This window comes from Rhinolophus hipposideros, assembly GCF_964194185.1.
Source record: "Rhinolophus hipposideros genome assembly, chromosome: 2".
NCBI classification, from domain to species: domain Eukaryota; kingdom Metazoa; phylum Chordata; class Mammalia; order Chiroptera; family Rhinolophidae; genus Rhinolophus; species Rhinolophus hipposideros.
The window spans coordinates 66,950,408-66,975,812 of NC_138048.1; the positions used below are offsets into that span (position 1 = coordinate 66,950,408).

The 25,405-nt window shown below is 34.7% G+C and overlaps 1 long non-coding RNA gene across 5 annotated transcripts in view; it reads right to left on the bottom strand.

Moving 5' to 3' along the window:
• LOC308488816 overlaps positions 1-25,405 on the bottom strand; it is a 375,646-nt gene that overhangs the window by 15,831 nt on the left and 334,410 nt on the right. For all 5 annotated transcript variants that reach the window (XR_013991971.1, XR_013991972.1, XR_013991973.1 and 2 more), the window contains one exon: positions 2,042-2,100. This is a non-coding gene — a long non-coding RNA (uncharacterized lncRNA). The remainder of the gene's footprint in view (positions 1-2,041; positions 2,101-25,405) is intronic.

Here is a 25,405-nt window from a genome sequence, read left to right on the forward strand (position 1 = left end):
ACCTAATCACAGAATGACAACCATCATATTTGCAAGCTCTATCCATACTCCAGGGAGAAGATAATATAGAGCACAAACCCGGAGAGCAGGAATCTTGGTGGCCATCTTAGAATCCCGCCTACCAGGCAGAACCAAACAGAACTTCCTAAATTTCAAAACTTGCTGTCATTCTCTAATGCTGTTCATTTACAAATAAGTTCTATGTGTATTCTCTTTAAATAAATTTCTTTTCTTTTTTTTTGCAGCTTTTACGTGTTAGCTATCATCATCATCAAATAATAAATCTAACATAATAATAACAACTACAACTATGTATTAGCTTATATTTATGCATTGGCCTGGTGAAGACTTCTGTATGTGGGGCTCTCCAGTATGCCGCAACATCAAGCTCTTTCTGTCTTTTTTTTTTTTTTTTTTTGTATCTCTTAGCCTGCTAAATGTGTTAATCCTCCATGTTGAATTGAAACAATTTATGTAATGATTTTATTTTTTATTTTGTGTGTGTGTGTGTGTGAATTGCTTTTTTTTTTTTCCACCCATCTCACCACCCTCTCCCCTTTGGCAACTATCAGTTTGTTCTCTGTATCTATGGGTCTGTTTTTGTTTTGTTTATTCATTTGTTTTCTTTTTTTTTTTTTCTCAGATTCTACATATAACTGAAATCATATGGTATTTGTCTTTCTCTGTCTGACTTATTTCACTTAGCATGATAATATTCTCTAGGTCCTTCCATGATGTTGCAAATGGCAAGATTTCATTCGTTTGATGGCTAAGTAATATTCCATTGTGTGCATGTGTGTAAACATATGTATGTGTGCATATGTGTGTGTGTGTCTATATATATCACATTTTCTTTACCCATTAATCTATCAATGGACACCTAGGTTGCTTCCATATCTTGGCTATTGTAAATAATGCTGCAATGAACATAGGGTTTCATATATCTTTTCAAATTAGTTTTTATTTTCTTTGAATAAATATCCAGAAGTTGTATTGTGGGGCCTTATAGTAGCTGTGTTTTTAATTTTTTATGGAATCTCCATACTGTTTGCCAGCAATTTATAATTCCACCAACAGTGTATGAGTGTTCATGCCCTTTTTCTATATGACCCATATTTCAGGGCCTAATTGAAATTATTTCTTCTCTCCACAACCCTTTGACTGTATTTCCCGGAGAGCAGTCCTGTTATTTGTAAATATTGTATCCCCTTTTATAAATAAGTAAGTGCTTGAATCATGTCTGATTTATCTTTACATCATCCACAGGACCAATGCAGTGTCTTGAAATATAAGGCATCGAAATATTTGATTAATGATTAAATGGGTAAATCCAAATTTGCAGTCTAAGTTTGATAAAGTTTCTAGCTCTGACTTTTAGCCTTTCTCTATTCTTTTATTCAGTTGCCTGTGACTAAGTTGTCAATGTACAGAAAGTAGGGTCAATATCCTCTCTTTTTTTCTAATACATTTTGTTACAAATCTTAGCTATAATTCATACATTTTTATATGTGTTTATAACCAAGCAGCTTTAGCTCACTAACATAGACTGACACTAAGGGAAATCAAGCATTTGCCTGGTGTGGTTTATGGTAACATGTTTTTTTCATTGCTTCCATTTATTTTGAAGCAAGAGAGGTTGTTTTGTTCAAGTTTTTAAATAGAGATGTTTGGTATTCCAGGTCTGGAATATTTAGCAAGTATCTTCCTACCATCCAATTCTCAAGGGAAATTTGAATAGAATCCCCCATTACTGCAAAATATCACTCTTTATGTGGCTGTGGCCATAAGCATTGCTATGTAACCCCCCAACTCTGGTGGGATGGACCAAATCACTTGCGAACCACAGTGAAAATATTTGGGCTTTAGTCTAAAACCCAGACAAAGCAAATAAACAAATGACTCCTTGGAAGATTTATGACAGACTCGCATTCTCATCTTTACCCTCATGATCTTGCCACTCAGAGGGCCATAGGGAATCCCCAGGATTCAATGCAAAGAGACATTTTTACTTTGGGCTAAGAGCAGAGTTAAACTAACTTACATACTGTTGAACCTTGCTAGTCCAGGAAGGTTTCCTTTGGGAAGTAGTCCAAGATCCATCTATAACACAAAAGAGGAAGCCAACAATCAGAGCAAGTAATTTCAAAGTGGAGAATTGTAAGGGGAACAGTCATGCAGGCATACACACTTTAAAACTCTTTGTCAGGAGAGGTGGGGGGCAGAGAAACATACTTGCCCTGAATGTACAGATTAATATTATACTTGAATATTATACTTGAATTTGCCCCATGGCAGTCCTTGCCTTCTTGGGTAAAGACAATGTTTGGGGGACATCTGTAAGAGGGCTCCTACTTGACCTGAAACAACGTGAAATCTTCCTTCCTACTTTGTGTATCATGTTTTATTACATGATTACTTGTTTTGGTGATGGGCTCCCTCCATTTTCTCTTTTCCTAAGCACCTGTTACATATATAGGGAAACATATTAATAAGCTCAACAACAACTAAACTGAAATCCTTTAGAATAAATAGGCCGCTGTCTGTGATAGAGGAACTTGCATACCAAGTAAAACTCCTTGAGCAAAAAAAGAACCACACATACAGGATTTAATTGCCAGAGTCTAATTAGTTTCTGACTAGTGCTATAAAACTTAGAGAGAAGCAAAGATAAATATTTCAGCTAATTTCCTTATGTACTGTGAATAAAAGAATGGAAATGATTCTCAAAATTGAATGTTATGAAGTCATTTGCAAAGTATATTAAGTCAGTTCTAGGTAATGAAGTGTCCTTTACAGTTTAAGAGACTTTCAAAGAGCTGACATTTCTCTCATAAAGAACATGGCTCTTGTGGCTTCATTATGACTTCTTGAAACAATCTGAACTTTAGACCTTTTCACCTGCCAGCTGAGGACACATCTACACACTAACTGGTGTTTTACAGTAGTATGGGGCACCAAGGCTCAAGGTTATTTCAACTGTCATGACCTAAATCTGCGGCCAGGTGACAACCTGTTGAAAGCCTGCTTGATAACACCTAATTTCTTTTATCTCCCAGCACTCACTGAGTGAGTTGCACGTTTTGCTGAACTTTTTTTTTTTTTTTTTTTAAATCAGACTGCGTGGTGGAAAGTCACTGAGAAATGAATGTCATTATGAAACAATTCAATGCATCACTTCCCTTCCTTTGATGGGTTTGATTCCCTTCACTGGAGGCCCCATAATTTCCCCAAAAGTGGTCTCCTGTGCATGATTACCTTGAGGCAATCTAGATGATGCTACATTAGGGAGGTGAGAAAGAGCAAATATCAAAACAGAAATCACTATGTATAAGTTTGCAAATGAGTCGATTATGCTCCCTTTGCCACCTTCACTAAGAAGGCAAATATGTTGATTTTACTTTGAATTATAGAGATTCAGTTGCTCCTACCTTTAGCTTGGAGGCTGGTAAATCTATCCAACACAGGATTTCATTTTATATAATAGTTATTTTAATGGATCTTTATAGCTCTTATATTAGTTTATAAGGCTTATCCCTATATGTTTGTACAGAAAAAGAGCATATTTTTCTCTTTTGTAATTCAAAAGGCATTCATGGTGTATTTTATTCTGGCATGATATATTTGACTTATAATGACTGTGTTTTTGTTCATTATGTATTTATACATTTATAATTTGTTGACACCATCTATTTTCCAAGCACAATTCGTTATTTTTATCTAGAGAAGAAAACATAAGACAGAAGAGTCTGTTACTAGGCTACAAGAGCCTAGTTCTTAGCATAGTGCCTGGGAAATAGCAAAATCTGAGTAAATTCTTTGTTAAATTAGTGAAGGAATTAATGTAACAGAAATGCTTATGATATATAAAAATATATACAAAATTTTTGCTAAGTGAATTCATCGTACTTCTTAATTAACTATATAAATTAACTGTTGATACCAACTGACTCAAGATTAGGCTCTCATATATTTGGAAATATGAAAAGCAATTTAGAGACAAATGTTATTTTTTATAAATATTTTTAGAAAATTAAAAAAAGTTAAGAAAAAAATGACATAGTTACCAATAATGAAAATGTATAAAATTCTGGCATTTATCTCCTAATATATTCTTAATTTCACTTTTATAATTTCATGTCCAAGGCAGTAGACAAGTATAAAAATTGTTATCGATTCTTAGATAAGTAAATGGAAATATTGCATGTTAACACTATTTATGGAGTAATATATGTTGTTTAAATTGTATTAAATTGAATAAATTGTTTGAAACAAATTATATTTAATTGCTTTCAATCTTGAGTGTCTATGATTCCAGGGTTCTGTGATTTTATTTCTGCAAAATAAATTCCATCATTAAAAAGAGAACTTCTTAAGATCTGGGAACACTTTTCATTTATCTTAATATTCTCTTTACCTTGCACTTAAATTTTTGTGGAATGAAAAACAGTGAAATGATTACTAATTTCTGAGAATCAAGAAAAATACTCTAAACTTCTTATATAAACATGACATTAGAAAATATGTTTAACAATTTGTTAATATTATTTATCAGGTTGCCCAGAGAAGTATGAGGATTATGACTGCCATTATTTAATTGCTTGTGGAAACCATTTGAGAAAACACAGTTTTGGGGTCAGTGGGAAGAGTACTGGCCTAGGAGCTGAGAGACTTAGGCCTCATGATCTTACCCATTTAACTTCTTTGGGCCTCTATTCCCTCAAGTGAGTTATGATAGATTGAACCAGAGCTATAATCGTCAATATTTTTTAATCGCAATAGCACTTTTTCAAACAGAAATCTTTTTTGGAACTGACATAGGCAGAACAGGTAACATAATGGCTGAGGTGCTGTTATTGAAATGGGGTGAGGGTTCTCCGCCCTTCCTAGTTCACCCCTCATTTATCCATCTGTCTTTTACCTACCCTAATTTCCTGTGGTAGCCCCTTAGGGGTTAAGGAATCTCAAGGAACTCTTATGCACCAAATACTATCCTCCATCACTGAATATCTAATATCGCTTTTAGTGCTAAAATTGTGATTTTTAAGTTCCAATACTAATGTTAGTCTAGGATATATCTCTATAAACATGAAATAGAATATAGCCAATTACTCAGTGTGGCTATCATTTATACTGTTGTTTTCTAATTCACATATTCTCACTCACTACATTTTGATCATTATGAGTGAAATAATAAAGGAGTATATAAGAATAGAGAAAACTGATAAAGCTCAGACCCCTTTAATTAATTCTAGTGACTGTTCAGTAATGACTGAAGATCTCCTCACTTTCACCTTTTGAAGAATATCTAACACTGGCCAAGCCAGGTCACCATTCTGGGATGATCTGTTATAATGAAAAGTGGAGTCTGAAATGCTTACCAAGAAAATGAGACACTAAAGCCTTAGAAATAAATAAGTAAAAACTGTGCAATAGTGCCAAGGTCCAAGGTGACAAAAGAGAGGGTCAGAAAGATCATTTAACATTGTGAGACCAGAGGTTGAAATCTAAGAGTAAATTATGAAGTCATAAATGCACAACCCTCAAACACTCCTTATCATTACAGAAATTTAACCATCTCTGTCAAAAATGCATATTTTAGATGGGATCACATATTTCTCCCCTCAAGTTAAAATGATGTATTAGAGAGTCAAAAGAAATAAAAATAGATTGCACAAAATACAGCTCATTTCCCCAGAAGGTAAATGTTAAAGGCTGATTTTTTTTTTTTAAGCAAGCGAGGTGACTCTTTTCATGATATATATATATGCCTTTGCAAAAGGCTTTAATCTCTTCAAGTCCCAATTGAAAATGAAAATTCAGAATTAAAGGGGTAATATCTCACTTCAATAAGGTAGGAAGATTTCTGGCTTACTTTGGTACCAGGCTAGCCAGATAAATGCCTTTCCCAGTTCCCTCTAGGTACATGCCCACACGCAGTCTGCGATGGTGTCCAAATGTAAATACCTGCAATCATTAAAGACATTCCTTCCAAAAAATAAGGCTAATATCGATGAGGAAAAAGAAAATTAGTAGCCTAACACCTACATGTATGTTTTTCATTCCCTATAATAGCACTCCCACATTTCTCAAAGAAGGTAGGAAAACACCTATTGTTCCCTTTCCAGATCAGAAATACAAGGTCCCTAATAGTGATTCTCCACCCTGGTTATACATTAGAAGCCCTTGAAGATGGCCTGAGATAGGTAGAATTTCAAAGATTTCCATCACCCCTCCAATATTCCCATCTCCTGGTTATTTAATCAAATGCTAATCTATGGCAATGAAAGAATTTTTTTGACAGAATTAAAGTTACTAATCAACTAATTTTAAATAAAGAAATTATCCTGGATTAGCCAGGTGTGCCAATGCAATACATGGGCCATGGAAAGCAATAAGGAAGAGTATAATAGAAGAGTTAGAGATATGCTACATAAAAGAAGGCAGGGGAAATGAGGCAGAAGTGGCGATCAGACTTATCTAAAGCATCTGAAAGACTCAACCCACCATTACTGGTTTTGAAGACAAAGAAGGCATTAGCCAAGGAACACAAAAGTCCCCTGGAAGTTGAATATAATCCCAAGCCACAGCTATCAAACAAAACAAACAAACAAACAAACAAACAAGAAACAAAACAAAAATAACCCTCAGCTCTACAGCTGCATAGAAATGAATTCTGGCAACGACCTGAATGAGTCCAGAAATCATCTCCCCCAGGCCCTCCAGAAAAGAATGCAGCCCTGCCTACAATTTCATATGTGCTTTGTGAACTTAGAGTAGAAAAACTAGCTGAGCTCAATGGACTTCTGACCTACAAAAGTATGAAATAATAAATCATTGTTGTTGTAAGCCATTAAGTTTGTGATGATTTGTTACAGCAGCAACACAACAGTAAAGCATGGCTTTACTCTTTGAAAAACCTAAAAACCTTCATCCGTATCTGTGGAAATAAAACCAGACACCAATATTTTTCAAAAGTTTCCTAAGTCAGTGCTAATCACACTTTAATGTGCATAGGAATTCCAGGCATGTTGTAAAAAGGTAGATTCTGATTATTAAGTCTTGGGTGATATCTGACTTGAAAGACGCACCAGATGAATGCCAATGCTTCTGGTTGGAAGACCACACGTTGAGAAAGAATGCCCTACATGATTCTAAATTCACCAGTCTTCTCTCTGTTGTGGCTACCACATTTGGAAGGGGCCAGAGTACTATTATTTTAGAAACCCCATCATTCTATATCAATTTTAAGACTGCAAATTAGCAAAGTAGAAGTAGAAGCTGGGTGATACAGAAAATAAAGGTAGAGGGGCCAGAATACACCAACATGTGTGGACCCAACAAGCATACCACCAGCAGGTAGGATTTTCCAAAATTGAACTTTGGCAGGGTGAAAGTAGAAATTCTAATTTTTGAGTTCTTAATTGGTTCATAACACCACAGAAAGAGGTCCTAGGAACAATAGGAAAATCTCACCATTGTGAAGCAGAAAAACAATAGATGAAGAGTCATTAGATTCTCTTGATTACCAGCTGAAAACCTGAGAAATGGGTTCAATAGGCAGGCAGCTAACTAATAGGAAGAGCCACAGGAAATCGGAAATCCAAATAACTTACCTTAGCAACTGAGTTTCGATAGATATTTCCTCATTAAAAAAAAAAAAAAGTGGTGGGGGGTGAGACTAGGAACCTGAAGAAAATTTAGAATGACATTTTGCATTGTCCCCAGGATACAAGAAGACATAGCATCTATTAAAATAAGGAGGAGGAGGAGGAAGAGAATAAAATTCAGAAGAAGAAATGATACAGAAAAAAATTATATGAAAAAAATAGGGTAATTTTGAGGGGAATAGTATGGAAAGGACCACGAAGAGAGTTTTTGGAGGCTGGTGATGTTCTGAATCTTGAACTTAGGTCTGTTACACAGGTGTATGTACAATGTGAAAATTCATCAAAATGTGCTTTTATACATGTGCTTCTCTGTACATTATTTTAGTTTAGTAACAAAATTTAAAGGTACAGAAACGATTAATGAATAGTAGAAAGAAAAGGCAATAGGAATAGATGAAAAGAAATCTCCATGTGTAAATGCAGAATTGCAATGAAACTAAAATTACAATAGCAGACATAAAACCTGAAATGCGACATTGAGACACTCAGAAATCTATTGAGTTATGTAAATAACTTATTTGTAGAGCTCTCAAAATGAAAAAGCACATGAAAACTTTATAAAAAATTATCAGAGGAAAGATGACATTAATAATGGAAAATAAAAGTATAACAGAATCTTAGGTTCTCTCAGGGAAGAAATTCAAAAAATTGAGGCTTAAGTAGAAACAATAGTCCATAGCTGAAAATACACTTGTTTTTGACATTTTAACAGAGCTACCTTGGCTTTAGTACAAGAGAAATTTATGAAAAAACTATTTAAGATATATTCAAAACCAAAAAATTAAATACAATAATAAAATTTAAACTCATGCAAGCATTTAAGAGAAAAAAATTAATTTCATGAGGATAGGAATGTTTTTCTATAACTTTCCCATTATGTGGGAAAGAAACAAAACCTGGCATATATTAGTCACTGAATATTTGTTGAAAAATGAATAGAAAAAAGAACAATATTTCAACTGTTTATCACAAAGAAAGAAAACTTTAAATTTCTTCTCAGAAAAAGAAATGCAAAAGAAAATTAAAAAATATATGTACTCATGTTTAAGGGGGGAAAACATCTCTTGGGAAGGAATTTCATATGCAGTTAAACTTCTTTTCATAGGTAAAGATAATACACACACAATTTCATATATGGACTCAGAAAATAGATTATTTATCAACCCTTCTGAAAAGAAAAAAAAAATTGAAGGTGTATTTCAGCTTCCTAAAGATTATCAACATAAGAATTCATGATTATGGGTATGTTTAAAAAGGCAAAGATGAGCATTCAAATATGTTAAATAAAGAACTAAATCTAATTAAAGTTTTAATATAAACTGTTAAAATAAATATCAATGGATTTCTTAAAATAAAAATCAGTGATATAAGAGTGGTGTTTTACCAATAATTATCTGAGTTCTAATTATATAAACAGATAATAAAAAGTGAAGCAAGGGAATCATGGTAGAGGAATGAGAGAGACTAAAAGGAATTAAAGTGGAATTAATTCCTCATTTTAACTATGGAATATTTTTAAATGTATCATTTAATCCTTGAGTTTGATCATCATACAATATTTGTAATACTCAAAGGTGACTTCTATTAGAATTACAAAACATAGAGCTAGCTTACGGTTGAAATCACAGAATAAAGTAAAAGTGTACCAAATATAATCTATACAAAAAAATAAAATAAAGAAATATACAGCATTTGAAAAGATGAGCAAATTAAGACCAAAATATCAGATATAATAATAATTGTGAGTAGGTTGAACCACCTCCATAAAAGACAGAACTTGTCACAGTGGGTAAGAGCAAAATCCAACCATATGTGCCTCTTCAAAAATAATGAATAAGAATTAATGTGAGATAACAGAAGAAAGTGTAAGATATTTATCAACAAAACACAGACAAAAAGAAAATAGAGAGGGATATTAATTCACAAAACATACAATTTGAGGCAAAAAATCATTGAATTGGAAAACAATTATTGATTAAAAGAAGTAACAATGAATATTTTAAGATAAATAAAATAGCAAATTTCATAATTTAGAAACTCTAGAACACGTTGATAAGAAACACTTGTACAAAACATTAAGTTAGAAATAAAGTAAAATAAATTCTGATTAACTTTTCACACTACAGATTAAACTGTGGCCCATGAGGAATATATGATTCCTTGTGATCTGGTTCCTAGAGCAAACCTCTCACTTCTGGCTGATGGATCAACTGGAAACGTGTTATTGCTGCCACACCAGGCTTTGACATTCTAGCAGCTAGAAATCTTCCTCATGCATATTAACTTGAGGTGAGGCTAATTTGCTTTTAATTACTAGATATTCCAGGCCTGGCTTACCATTTATAGTTATGTCACTTTCCTCAGACAAGCGTCAGCCAGGCCTTTTCTTCCCTAATGGCCTGTTCACTGAACTTCTGCAATGTATCAAGCCTGACACACCCATGTTAGGATCAAGGTACAAGAGGCAGGCGTTGTATACAGGCCTACCTCATTCTATTGTACTTCACTTTATTGTGCTTTGAAGGTATTACATTTTTTACAAACTTAAGGTCTGTGACACCCCAGAGTTGAGCAAGTCTGGTGGCGACATTTTTCCAACAGCACTTATTCACTTCCTGTCTCTGTGTCACAGTTTGGTAATTCTTGCAATATTTAAAAAATATTTTTCATTATTATTGTATTTGTTATAGAGATCTGTGATCAGTGTTCTTTAATGTTACTATTGTAATTGTTTTGAGGCACCATGAACAATAGCCACATAAGAAAGCAAACTCAATTTATAAATATTGTGTGTGTTTTGATTGCTCCGCCAACGGGTCATTCCCCCATTTCTCTCTTTCTCCTTGGGCCTCCTATTCTCTGAGACACAAGAATATTAAAACTAGGCCAATTAATAACCTTACAATAGCCTCTAAGTGTTCAAGTGAAAGGAGAAGTCACACATCTACCACTTTAAATCAAAAGCTAGAAATAATTAAGCTTAGTGATGAAGGCATGTCAAAAGCCAAGATAAGCTGAAAGCTAGGTGTCCTGCACCAAAGGATTAGCCAAGTTGTGAATACAAGAAACAGTTTTGGAAGAAAATTTAAAGTGCTACTCCAGTGAACACAAATGATAAAAAAGTGAAACAGCCTTATTACTGAGCTGATATGGAGAAAGTTTTAGTGGTCTGGATAGAAGCTCCGATCAGCCACAACATTACCTTAAACCAAAGCCTAATCCAGAGCAAGGCCCTAACGCTCTTTAATTCTATGAAACCCTGAGGATTGTGAGGAAGCTACAGAAAAAATGTTTGAAGTTAGCAGAGGTTGGTTCACGAAGTTTAAGAAAAGAAACCATATTCATAGTATAAAAATGCAAGGAGAAGCAGAACGCATGCTGATACAGAAGCTGCAGCAATTTATATAGATCAAACTAAGATAATAAATAAAGGTGGTTACACTATTAACAATATATTTCCAACGTTGAAGAAACATCCTTATATTAGAAGAAGATGCCATCTAGGACTTTCATAGCTGGAAAGAAGTCACTGCCTGGCTTCAAAGGACAGGTTGACTCTCTTTAGGGGCTAATGCAGTTGGTGACTTGAAGTTGAAGCCAAAGCTTATTTACCATTCTGAAAATCTTAGGACCCTTAAGAATTATGCCAAATCTATTCTGCCTGTGTTTATAAATGGCTATAACAAAGCCTGGGTGATAGCATATGTGTTTATAATATGGTTTTCTGAATAGTTTAAGCATATTGTTGAGATCTATGCTCAGGAAAGAAAAAAAAAAGATGCCTCTCAAAATCTTACTGCTCGTTGACAATGCACCTGACCATCCAAGACCTCTGATGGCGATGGTACAAAGAGATGAATGTTGTTTTCATACCTGCTAAGGTAACATCCATTCTGCAGCCCATGGGTCAAAGAGTAATTTCAATTTTAAAGTATTATTAATTAAAAAACACATTTTGTTAGGCTCTAGCTGCCATAGACAGTGAATCCTCTGATGAATTTGAAAAAGTAAATTGAAAACATTTTGGAAAGGATTCACCATTCTAGAGGACATTAAGAGCATTCATGATTCATGGAAAGAGATTGAACTATCAACATTAACAGGAGTTTGGAAGAAGGTGATTCCAACCATCATGGATGACTTTGTGGAGTTCAAGACTACGGTGAAGAAAACAACTGCAGTTGTAGTGGAAACAGCAAGAGAACTAGAATTAGAAGTGCTGCCTGAAAATGTGCTGAATTGCTGCAATCTCATGATAAAACTTTAATGGATAAGGAGTTGCTTCTTATGGATACACAAAGAAAGTGGTTTCTTGAAATGAAATCTACTCCTGGTGAAGATGCTGCAAAGATGACAGAAATGACAACAAAGGATTTAGAACATTGCATAAACTTAGTTATAAAGCAGTGGCAGGGTTTGAGAGGATTGACTCCAATTTTGAAAGAAGCTCTACTGTAAGTAAAAGTGCTATTAAACAGTATCGCGTGCTACGGAGAAATTGTTCATGGAAGGAAGCGTCAATCCACGCGGCAATCATCATTGTCTTATTTTAAGGAATCAGTACAGTCACCCCAATCTTCAGCAACCACCATCCTGATCAGTCAGCAGCCATCAACATCAAGACAAGACAGGCAAAAAGATTATGACTCACTGAAGGCTCAGGCGATAGCATTTTTTAGTAATAAAGGATTTTTAAATTAAGGTTTGTACATTTTTTAGACATAATGTTAATGTACACTTAATAGACTGCAGTATGGTATACATGTAACTTTTATACACACCAGGAAGCCAAAAAATTAATGTGACTTGCTTTACTGGAATATTCATTTTATTGGGATGGCCTGGAACCAAACCGGCAGTAGCTCTGAGATACGCCTCTATTTCTCAAAAGTAGATTTTGAGAGATGGGAAGAGCCAGCACAAAGGTTAGTGTAAAGAGGTGCAATGGTCCCAGAAAAAGAGTATGATTAACATGAACGCTAGAATTGTCAAAAATAAAGGTATTTGGAACATAATCCTGCTTTATATTGAATAAGCCACAACCCCTGCCTTCAAGGAACTTCCAGAAGGGAAGCAAGAACACTTAACCTTATCTCTTAAATTTTATAAAGTATTCTTTTGTGCATCATCTCCTTTGATAATCGTTTTGTCAGGTAGGTCACAGCTATTGTTCCCATTTTATAAACAAAGAAACTGAGCCTTGCAATGGATGAATAACTTACTAAGATCACATGGCTAAGTGGCAGAGTCAGGAACTGGACCCTTTGTATTCTTTGGAAGTAGAGAAAAAAGATACTTTTCCTCTACCACCTTAGGTGCTCAGGCTATGACATGAACCTGTAAATCAGACTGACAAAAGACTGATTAATAAGAGAAAAACAAACAGAAGTTTATGAACATGCTCATTGTTCAGGGAAGCACTTTGATTATAAGGAAGCACTTATAATCAAAGGGTGGCTAGAACTTGGGCTTACATAGTATCTTAACAAAAGAACAGATTTTTAGAGAAGTGGGAAGACAAAGGAAAAGGACTTTGAACTTCTGGAGATGGCAAATTGTGGGAAGGAAAAATATATTGGGAAACTAATGGTAGATAAAGGCTAGTTTTAGCCAGGTCTGTTACATAGATTCTTTTAATGTTTTGGGGCTGATAAGGTTCCAGAGTTGTCTTTAGTGATTCACTTCCCTCCTTTCTAGTAGGTAGGGGAGGGCATCTTCACAAATCTATGGCCTGCTTTTAGGCAAGTATGGGGTTGGCAGAGAGCTTTTCCTGTATCTGCTTCCTCTCAATTACTTTCAAGTCAAAGTCATCCTTATGCCAAAGTGGCATATTTTGCTATCTTTGGCATATGGCATATTCTGCTACCTTTCACTTTCATGCTTTCTCTTAAAAAGTACCACAGGTACACTGGTTGCCTCTTCAGTTCCTCCTGGGAATCAACATTTGGAGGGAATTCATGGGGTTTGCTGCAGACTATTGCTTTAGCAGTAAGAGATCACGGGCTCTCCTTAGCTTTGTGACTGCTCAAGAGATTGACAAGCACAATACCACGAAATAATTTCTTCAGTCTCTTAGAATAAAGGTCCTGAACTTTGACGACCACAAGGGATCCCACAAAGATTTGGCCCAGCTTAGGATCAGTCTGTTGGCCTCTAGAGCAGCAAAACAAATAGTTATGACCTGCCTCTGCTTCAGCTGGAAGGACTAGCTCTGCCTGATCTCTGTCCACTAGCGTGACAGCAATATTAACTTCAGGTTTCATTTCTGTCTCAAACTCTGCCCTCAGTGTGTCAGCAGGAGCCTGGGAATGTGAAGACTGATGCTTGGTACACATTTGGATTCTGAGTAATTCTTAACTTTTTCAAATTAGGAACATCATTAGAAATTTTAAATCATTATACATATTGGGGACTGAGCCACCCAGTGAGTCGGCAGTATTAAAGAATGTGGAAATGAATGATCTCTTGGTGATCTGATTCCCAATTAAGATCTGTCAATTCTTTTAAACACTGACTCATTTGTAACTTATCAAAAATGGAAAGTGTTTAATTAAGAGTTTGAAGTTCTAGAAAGGAGAGAAAGACTTGAAAGAAATGAGCTCCAGTCAGATTTTTGAACCCAAACCAGTGAACTTACTGTGTAAATCACCTGGGAGAATAACTAGCTGGCTTTAATCTTTCTTCCCAGGTTATTGCTACCCGAATACATCTTAAATAGAGAAGGTTTTTAATTTTTTTTCTCTTTTTAGAGCTCTTTAAAATAATAAAGTGGTTCAGCTTTTATATAAAGAGCCAGGAAAACTTTTGAAAGAGAGAAAACATCATGATACTCTGGTTTTTATCGCTAAGTAAAACACATTGCCTAATTAGCAAATGTTTTTGATCAAGAGTGCTGAAAGTAGCGGAGTTGGTTAATGAAATATAGTATATTTATTTGCAAACAGCAGTGTTAATTATCTGAAAAAAGAAATACTGATTATTGAATATGATTTCTTCCTCCCAGAATTTCAAACTACATGTACATGTATTTGCCATAAAAAATATAGTCTCACGAGAGAAGATGGAGAGATGGGAACTATCCTACTGTTTTAGCGACTGCTTCCACTGAAATGGAGGAGAGATTATATCAGACTTCCTGTGACAAGTCTATGGAGTTGACAAGTCAATGGAGTCAAAATAATTGTGTTAATGATCTCTTCCCTTTATTCTCCTTCACTGGGCTTATATCCAGTTGAGAGATGCTCTGCTCTGCGCCCCATACATTAGGAAGCCCTGCAAGAGCAATGTACAACAGAAATGGACCAACCTATAGCACGAAAGGTCCACTCCAGCTCCCAGGTAAGTGCTTCTCTGCATCTCTTCCCTATGGCCCCAAAATAAAAAGCAGTGAGGTCTTAATTCCATGAACGATCACTATGCCGCAGACACAGGAGACAGACACTGCTTCAGAGTCCCAAGAAGAGTTGAGTGGTGGCAGCATTCAGGTTAAAGGAAAGACAAATTCATCCTTCCTTTCAGAAAATGTGAATGCCATAGAGTCTTGCATAATGAAAAGTCAGTTTCCAAGTAATGTCAATGTCCATTTTTCAGCCTCTCTTTGTGCTCCAAATCATGGTTCTGAAATTACTGACAAATCACCCTGGTATTTGTAACAGGTATTTGTAACAAAGTGGCTGAAAAAACATTTTGCAATATTAGGCAATTATTGTCATTCTAAATTTGCATATATATACATAAATGAATTGAGATTCTGATTTATTATATTGACAAATAGAATTGCAAATAGTTTTATTTTTATAAAAATATTGTAAAAGACTAAATTTTGTAATTTATTCAATTAAAAAATTTAGATGTTAAAATTATTTTGACTTGAATTTCTAATACACATTAAATATAATTTATATTTTGATTTTAATTTTAAGACTTTAAATATTTTATTGAAAAGAACTATTTGAAAAAATAAGAATACTTTAAATTTTTTTATCTCTTGTATTTGCTTTAATTTATATTTTTCAGAGAATATATTCACATTCTGCATAGTTTGAATAAAATTATACTATTAATATTACTTTCTACTACTTCATACCAATGTGAACTAATACATCAAATCATGGTTAAAATAGAAAATAACTTTAGGGCTGAGTAAAGAAATATCCTGTAGAGAAAACATTAAAACTCCAAAAATATAATTTGTTTAACTTTTTCAAAAATGAAAACAATGAAAACTAAAAGACTTCTGGTAAACAAAATGGCATAACATTTGAGCAGGACATTATAAAATCTTTATTTTTTTATTTAAACAATTATGAATCAAAGCAATGACAATGAGCAAAGGAATTGTTCTGATCAGATATAAAATTTTAATGGATTATGTGATGTCTTCAATAAATGAAGATTATAATTGCTGATCAAAACATTGGGGATAAGAAATACATTAAATTCCCAACTTAGAAGCAACAAATGCAACTGTAGCCTGCCTACTAAAACAAATTACTTTAATGAAATCAGCAAATTGGATATGAAAACAAAACTTGGGAGCTTTACTATGTTTATTAAAAAATTATCATCATATCCTCTGACAGTGGAAACTATTCTAGAAAAACGCAATTTGAATAAAATCATTCCTTATGATTTTCCACTGGATGAGCATTGCAGAAAATTTTAGTTGACACTACAATTACTTCAAATGAAGAGAAAGACAATAAAAAACTGCCCTTTCTATTCTTAGTTCAAAGACAAAGGATTTTGCTATTACTATTATGTGTTTCACAACCAATCTTCCTAGATGAGTTTTGACCAATGTCACATTTGTGACTGAAAACATTTAGACTGTTGATAACACACACACTGTGAAACATAAAACATCATTTGCACCCACAAAAATAAACGTGCAGTTACTAGAACTGGAACTATTTGAATCAATAGCAAACAATGGATAGTTTTGAATAAAGACTAGTAAATTTGAATACAGAGCACTGGACTGTTGTTTTTGTGGCACATTTACTTTCTGGCCCTATTAGCAGAATATTACATAAAATAGCAGAACATTTCTAAATTGTGTAAAAGTCATTTTTAACGGTGATACTAGAATGGCCACACATGTAAGACACTTAAAAATATTGTAATAAATGTCACTATTTAGAATCAACTACTTAGCAAACACATGTTTGCAAAATAGGGGAAAAAGCTGATTGTTTGTGCTCTGTATTTTTGGTTTAGAGTTTGTGGTAATTATCAATAATTTCTTAATCAGGGCTGTACTATTTGGCTGAAAGTTTCTCATCCTGAAATTGGGGGATTTTAAGGGCAAACCAAACAGTAGTGAAGACTTCTGCTTGTCTGATGCAGCACTTTAGTGGGATGCGGCCTGCAGTCGAAGCCATGACCCAGGAATTGATTTCTGACTCTGTTACATCCACAGTCTGTGAGTCAGCAGGGCTGTTAATGTCAGCATCTGGTTTCCCATTTATAATGTCTACAGTTCCGTCTTTTTCAAATAGCGCTGGGGATTAATGAACAGATACGATATAATATGTTCTTATAAGCTAGTAAGTACTATAGTTCTGAACACAATTCTCATTATGTACATATTTAAAGCCTAATTGTGTCTCCATTTAGTACAATTTCTAGTTTAATTTGACATTTAGACTATCATTTTTATACATTACTACCTATCTATCTGTCATGTATCCGTCTGCTTGTCTATCCATCTAATCTTTCTATCTATCTATCTATCTATCTATCTATCTATCTATCTATCTATCTATCTACCTATCTATCCATCATCTATCTATCTATCTATCTATCTATCTATCTATCTATCTATCTATCTATCATCTATCTATCTACCTGTCTAACTATCTATCTATCCACCCATCTATCCTACCATCTTCCCCAGGAATTGAAACAAACATGAACTTAGGTTACTTGGGAATACCGTGTTTGCCCTTTTTAATGCCAGTTTCAGCATCAGGCAACTCATGGGTTTCTCGGTGGAATCATACTGAACATCCAAAAACAATATAAAAATAGCTCTCCTGAGGATGAACAGGAATTCCACACTTCTTTAAAAGGCAGACGAATAATTATGTTCCATATGATCTAATATAAACATTTACATCTGTTAAACATATATCTTCCATAAATTCTGGCAGAACCAAATACAATTCACAAACAGATTATTATGTAATTGCGTTATTTTGCAATGCACATTGTGTGCTGTTATTTCAGAAAACATACCAACTAAAATCATATTTACCTTAGATAAATACATCCTGTATATTTTCAATAAAGTGATAGAAGTCACCACAATAATTGGAAAACCACATATGTTTGAGAAAAACGCCAAAGGGGAGAAAATTAATTTTGATTATGGTAGCATGTTTCTTGAGCTGAAACAGAATACTGAATCGGTGGTGGCACTCACATGTCTTCATTACTGCCATTAGCAAGTCTTTATCTACTTCTGGAGTCTATAAAGGCATAGTGTATCTTATATAATTCCTGAGACGGTGTTATGAAAATGATTCAATAATAAGCAATATTCAGACCTCTATGATGAAGTATGGAGTCCAAATCAGTTCAGAGAAGGTGGTTCTCAAGCTTTCATTTTTCCTTCCACGTTCTCTTATTTAAATATCTTCCAAGTAAAATTATGACTATCATAATTTTACAGCATATTTCAAGCTGAGAGCATTATGTGAATTTACTTATCATCCAATCGTTTTCTATATTCTAGTTCTTTGAAGAGATGGTTTTCACATTGTTTTTATTGAGAGCAACTATAAGGAATACATTTTATGTCCTGACATAGTATACATACCACCCACCCACACAAGAAACACATGCATATACAGAAACAAATTTTTTGAAATAATACGTTTCTTTATTATTACAATTTTTACTTGTTCTATTTTCTTCTATTCTATAGCTTTAGAAAATACTGGTCACTCGATTGAATTGATTTAATGTCTCACTAATGTGCAGCTGGAAAAACTGCCTTATCAGTGGTTTTCAAAATCACATGTAGTGCTCAGTTTTGCAGCAATATATTAAAATTGGAACAAGCAGAAAAGACTAGCATGACACATGCACAAGGATGGCAAACAAATTTGTGAAGCATTCCATAGTTTAAAAATAAAATAACTTACCCCCTACCAGGGCATCTGTGCATTTTGAGATCCTCCTCTTTATGTAAAGATTTTTGTTTTGGGGGTTTTTTCAGCCAGCACATCTATAGCTGGAAATGTTATTTGGTGTTGTGCATTTTGTGAACTCTCAGTTGAAGGTTCTGTGTGTTAAGGCCTCTTTAGAGCCCTTGCCCTTGTGTTAAGGGGGACGTTTTTCAAATAGGTTTGTTTTACATCTCGTGTTGGATCCCCGTGTGGTGAACATACTGGAGTTTTGTTTGTTTGTTTGTTTGTTTGTTTGTTTGTTTAAGCTTTTTGCACTGAGATTGACAGCCCAGGGAGTTTTTGAAACATGGGCTGAAATTGCCCTTTGAAAACAAATCTGGACAACATGTGTCTCAGAAGCTGTTCGGGGGATGTGGTTGGGCCTTATCCTTTCACCTCCTCTCTCCCTCTTTGCGTTAACAAAAGCAACTACAAAAAAAGCAACTACAAAAAAAGCAACTACAAAAAAAATAAGTAAGTAAGTAAATAAATAAATAAATAACTTGGAGAGCTGTCCATTGATGGCTGAATGGATAAGCAAAATGTGGCATATAAAAGCAATGGAATATTATTCAACCATTAACAGGAAGGAAATTTTGACACATGCTACATGAATGAATCTTGAAAATATTATGCTAAATTGAATAAGCCACTCACAAGAGGACAAATACTGTATGATTTTACTTGTATTAGATAACTAGAGTAGTCCAGTGATAGAGACAGAAAACAGAATGGTGATTGCCAAGGGCTGGGGAAGGAGAAATAAAGAGTTATTGCTTACTGTAGATAGAGTTTCAGTTTTGCTAGATGAAAAGAGTTCTGGAGATGGATGGTGGTAATGCTTGCACAAAAACTGAGTAGACTTAATGCCACAAAAATTTACACTTAAAAATGGTTAAGATGGTAAATTTTATGATATATGTATTTTGCCATGGTTTCATTTTTTAAAAATTTCTTGAAGAAACACGGATTGCGTTGGCATATTTCAGATTTACTAAATCAGGGCTAGGGACCCTGAACCTGGGGACTTTTAAGAGCTACCCCAGCGAATCTGATACAAAGTAGTTTGGAAACCACTGCTTTAGAATATAACAATGACTTTCTTTTCCAGCACCCAAATTCTGTAGCCATTTCTCTGAGAGAAACAAAAAATGTGGGGTAAGATCATGCAGAAGCCTAACTTTGAACTTGATCATGAATTTAAAAAGAAAAAAGAAACTGATTAAGAATTTTTCAAGTGAGACACTAGTTTTGGGTGTGGGTATTAAATAAAGAGAAAGAAACTTTTCCAGAAGAGACAAAAGATAATATTAAAATACACAAGGCCTACTGCTGGTTCTTTTATTTCTTTGTAGTCATATTCAGGGTCTTCTTTCTATTGAAAAAAGCTACTGTTTGGTCTGTTTAGACTGATTGCTATAACAAAAATGCTAGAGATTGAGTTGCTTATAAACAACAGATCTTCACGTGTTCTATCAAACTACTTAAAAACAAACATTTATTTCCCACAGTTCTGAAGACTGGGAAGTCCAAGATCATGGAGCTAGTAGATTCAATATCTGGTGAGACCCTGCTTCCCAGACTGAATATTTCCTCTGTAATCTCATATGATAGAAGGGGTGAGCAGCTCTCTAGGAGACTCTTTTATAAGGGCACTAATTCCATTCAGGAGGGCTCTGCCCTCATGACCTAATCACCTTCCAAACCTCACATCCCAATAGGATTTGATGTATGAATTTTAAGGGGACACAAGAATTCAGACCATAACAGCTATCTCTTTTTGCCTTTTAAGTACCAAGTCCTTTACATACATCAATTTATCTAAATTCTAATTTCCCACAATTTCACATTTTTATTTTAAAGATGGGGAAGTGGAGGCTTAGAGATGTCAATACCTTGCCCAATGTTATCGGCTCATATTTGGTAAAAACCATATCTACCCAGCTCCAAACCTTTTGTCGTTTCAACACTGCCCTGCGTCTCTACGTGATTTCATTACATTCTTCCACAGCACAATGCAGTAGACCTCATTACTCTCATTTTAAACATAAGAAAAGAACCTCAGGGAGATGAATTTATGAAGGTTACACAGGAAACCTTCCACGTTTTGAATTGATCTCCATCCATAAAATAAAGCTATTTTAACTTTGAGAAATATATTGAAGAAACCAAATAAAATTGAATGTCATTAAACTAATGCAAGAATGAGTAAAATCTTGATTAATAAGAAAAGTTCCAGGCACCAATGGTTAATTGAAGGTTAACCAGAGGCTTCTTTTTCGTTTAACCTTTAATACTAAATATCCTTTCAAAATATTAGGTTGGTGCAAAAGTAATTGCGGTTTAAAAGGGTAAAAATAATCACAAAAACCGCAATTACTTTTGCACCAACCTAATAGATTGAGCCACATCCTGATTTATGTAGGTTTAGTGTAATGAACACAATTAAATCTTTCTCTGAGGTTTTCTTTTTTTTTCCTTTTGCAACTTCTGTATATCCTTGCAGATGTAGATCATACAGGAAATCGATTTGAATTTTTATAGAAGACATGAAAGAAATTAAAAGTGGCTCTTTTGATCAGGTCTCTAACAAAATCTTATATGGTCTCTTCATTTAAAATAAAGTACCAAAATAGTCCCAGGTCTAGTTTTTTGTTTTTTGTTTTTGTTTTTCTTTGTTTGATTCAAGGTTGGTCTGGAGAAGACAATTATACAATTGAACAGTACTTTATGCCCTTCCTCCTCCAAATGGGATAATAGGCTGAAAAAGTATTAATATATTTCTCCTTACATAGGGTATTCCCTTATAACAAGGAAAAGGTACATTTATGACACTGTAGATTGTTCAGAGATAATAAAATCTCCAAAGTTCCTCATTAATTAGAAAAAAACATAAAGGTGCAGATTTCTCGTAGGAAATCAGTAAAATCCCCACTCTGAACATTTGACCTCAATTTCCCTTTGCCCAGCCTGAGACACATAAAATTTCCCTTTATGCACCATCCATCACCTTCACTATTTTCATTGACAGACATTTGTTGAAACAAAGAATAAGACTTGGGAAAGAGGTAAGTCACAATCAGAAAGATACCAGAAGCAGCTACTGCAAGAGCTTTGGGTGTCTTTATTGGCTTGTCAACACCATAGCCTTAGCAGATTAACAAAATAATATAAGAAATAGAGTTCATTGCTGAAATTAGTGATTTTAAAAATAGAAACTAAAATACTTTGGAAACATTTACTCTGTCACATGACTATAGTCTAAGAATCTAAACAGACATTTACTTTTAAGAATGGCACCTTACATTTGATTGCTACAGAGGCCTCTATCTGAACACTAAAATGGAGTGTTGGCCACCCAAGTCTAACTAGATAGTCAGCTGAAACCTATTGCTATAATATTGCATTTATCTTGAGTGAAACTTTCATCCTAGGTACAGTCTTCTCACCCTAAAATAAATGAATGAATGAATGAATGAATGAATAAATAAATAAATAAATAAAATAACAAAGCTGAGACTGGATAGAGCTTATAAAACTATTTTCTGTATGCTTGCTATTAAATTAGTATATTTGTATAAGAATTTCATTTTTACCCAGCTTTCTTTTTTTAGAAAAATGGTATAAGAGCAGTATCTAACCGTCTTCTACTTATAACTATTGGCTATCAATTATCATCCAAAGCAGCCTAAATATTTGTATGTCCAACTTTGTTTAGCTCATTTTATAATGAGATATCAAAATAAACCTTTCATGAGCATGCCTAAGGATATTCAGCCGGTAAATAGACTAGATGATCAATAAAAATCCCTACTACTTTAAAGACACAGAACTTTTCATATGAGTCTCCATTGAGATCATCCCTAGAAAATGAATCATTTCTCTGGAATAGCTTGATGATTACAAATGTCTTTGACAAGAAGAACTTGCTCACAGCCATATTCTTGGACTGATAGTTCCTTTATAGAAGTCGATTTGCTATGACATTAAGTGAGAATATAGAAATTGTGATGAAAACACAGGCCCAGAATATGGAAGAGGTTGTAAATAGATAGTCCACTTGCATGGGTAGTGACAGGACATGGCTACCTGAGAGAAGCAGAGGAGCTTCTCCAGTTAATGTGAAAAGTGACCTGAATTTCTGATGCATATAATCATCTTAGAGAAAAGAATAGACTTCCCTCTTCTCCTCCTCTACATAACCCTGTCAGACTTCTTGCTGCAATTCAAAATTTCTGCTTGTAGGGTGAGCTTAACCTTTACCTGAATCTCTTATTACAGACAAAGAGATAATTATGGGGTTGATGCCAGATGCCCTAGCTGGGAGATCCACAACCAGACACCTAATTTAAACAGGTTTGGTAGACATAGGATTCTCATTTCTAATATATTGCCTGGGAAAGCCAAGTGTCCCTGATGTCTAGTTTCAAAGAGTTAACAAATGCATATAAAACCCAAAACTTATATTTTCCAGCAGAAAATCTGGCTCCAGATTTGTGAGTGTTATTTATGTTATTAGAAGGCTAAATGTCACTTATATTTATCATCACATTTGTAGAGCTGGATATTAGATATCTTATTCTTCAAAGCTGTTATATTTTGTGGTTGGAGACATATCCATCTACCATACCACCCCTGTCTCTAATACTTACCAAGTTGATGACAGAGAGAGAGAGTTGCGTAACCTGATGAAACTTCATTTCCCAAATTCTTCTACCTCATCTAAGTGAGTCGGAGTCACCATCTCTTTCCTGCTTTCTTCCATCTGTTGTCTTTTCACACTTACATAATTTATCATTGATTGATACTCTGGCTATCTACCATATTGTTCAAAACATAAAGAAAACACTATACCTTTAGATTTTTAATAAAATATTTTTCAGTAATTATAAACTCAGTGTCTTTCCAAGCCTGTAGCCTGTACAAGGGCACAGCGGCTTCCACTACATTTACCACTAGACCTCTGTGCAGTTGTTCCATAGCTTCTGCAAGACATTAAAATAGAAGCTTGAGGAAGGGGCTAGGGAAATAGTGAAAACACAGTTTCAAAAGTTCTTTATGCACCACCCACTGTACTGGCATTAGTTGGAAGCTTACTTTTCCCTGAAGATGTTAAAACATAAAACAGTGCTCCTTCACTAACCTTGAGAAAAGCCATATAATCTATAAAATGATAACTTTTCTTGAGCCCCTTAAAGTGCTGAGGTCACAAGGAAATCAAATAACTTCCAAACAAGGACAGCCTCATCCAAAAAGAGTCAGTATACACAAACTTATTCACCTTTGGCAGAGCTTTGAACATAACAATAAACAACTGGGTCAAAAAATAAATCAGCTAGCTAGATGGGAGGGGGATTGGGAGATGGGGGAGAAAGTGAAGGGATTAGAAAGTACAAATTGGTAGTCACAAAATCGTCATAGGGATGTGAAATACAGTATGGAGAAAATAATCAATAATGTTCTAAATACTATTATGTAGGGTGCCAGATGAATATTGGACTTATCAGAGGGGTCACTTCATAGATTGTGTAGATAGATGCCTGACCACTGTGCTGTACACCTGAAGCTGATGTAGAATAATATTGAATGTCAACTATAATTATATATATATATATATATATATATATATATATACAAACACACACACACACACACACACACAGCCACAGGATATAAAGTACAGCATAGGGAATATAGTCAGTGGTATTGTAACAGCTATGTATGATGTCAGAGGGGTAGCAGACTTGGAGGTAGCAGACTCTGTGAGGGGTGTGAATGTCTAATCATTATGTTGTTTTATACATCTGAAACTAATATTAAAAATAAATAAATCAGCTAAAGTTCAACAAATTCTTCAATGCTAAGTGTGGTCCAACATTTAAAATCAGAATAGCTGGTAGAGCCAGACACAAGGAGAGTTCACACTCACTCACATTCTGTATTCCACAGGCCTCCATCAGGAGCTTATAAGAAAAATTGGGAGCAGCACAAGTAACAAGGCAGAGCACCCTCTCAGTGCCATAGGCATAACGGAGGTGAACAGAAGCTGCTGGTGACTAGGTTAAAGCTGTGCTACTTCCCTGAATTGTTCTCTTCTGTAAAACAATAGCCTTAATCCGCGAGTGAGGGTAAATAAACTCTCTCACTCTCAGAGTATGGGTAAAGATGCATTGCTTCTGGTGTAGGAGTAGAAGATAAACCTGCCTGCTTCTAGAAAAAGGGTAAGAAAGCCTCTCATCCTTAGGACACAGCCAGAGATCCCTTCTTACTGAGCTAGAGGTAGCAGTAAAACTCCTAGCATCCTACACTCTTGACAAAAAGAGATCTACTATTACTGGAGGAAAGGCGGGAAACCTCTTCTTAAGAGCACCTAAAGTTTGGCTGCCATGATAAAGAGAAGCAAGAATGAAGAAAAAGCCCCATCCCTGAAGCCCAGACACACAAATCCTACTTAAAACAAACCAGGAAAACAAAAAAATTCCCTAACCCTATGACAATCTAGCACTAAATAACAACCACAAGCAATGTCCCATTGGACAAGATCTGGGAGAGAAACTCCCTCTG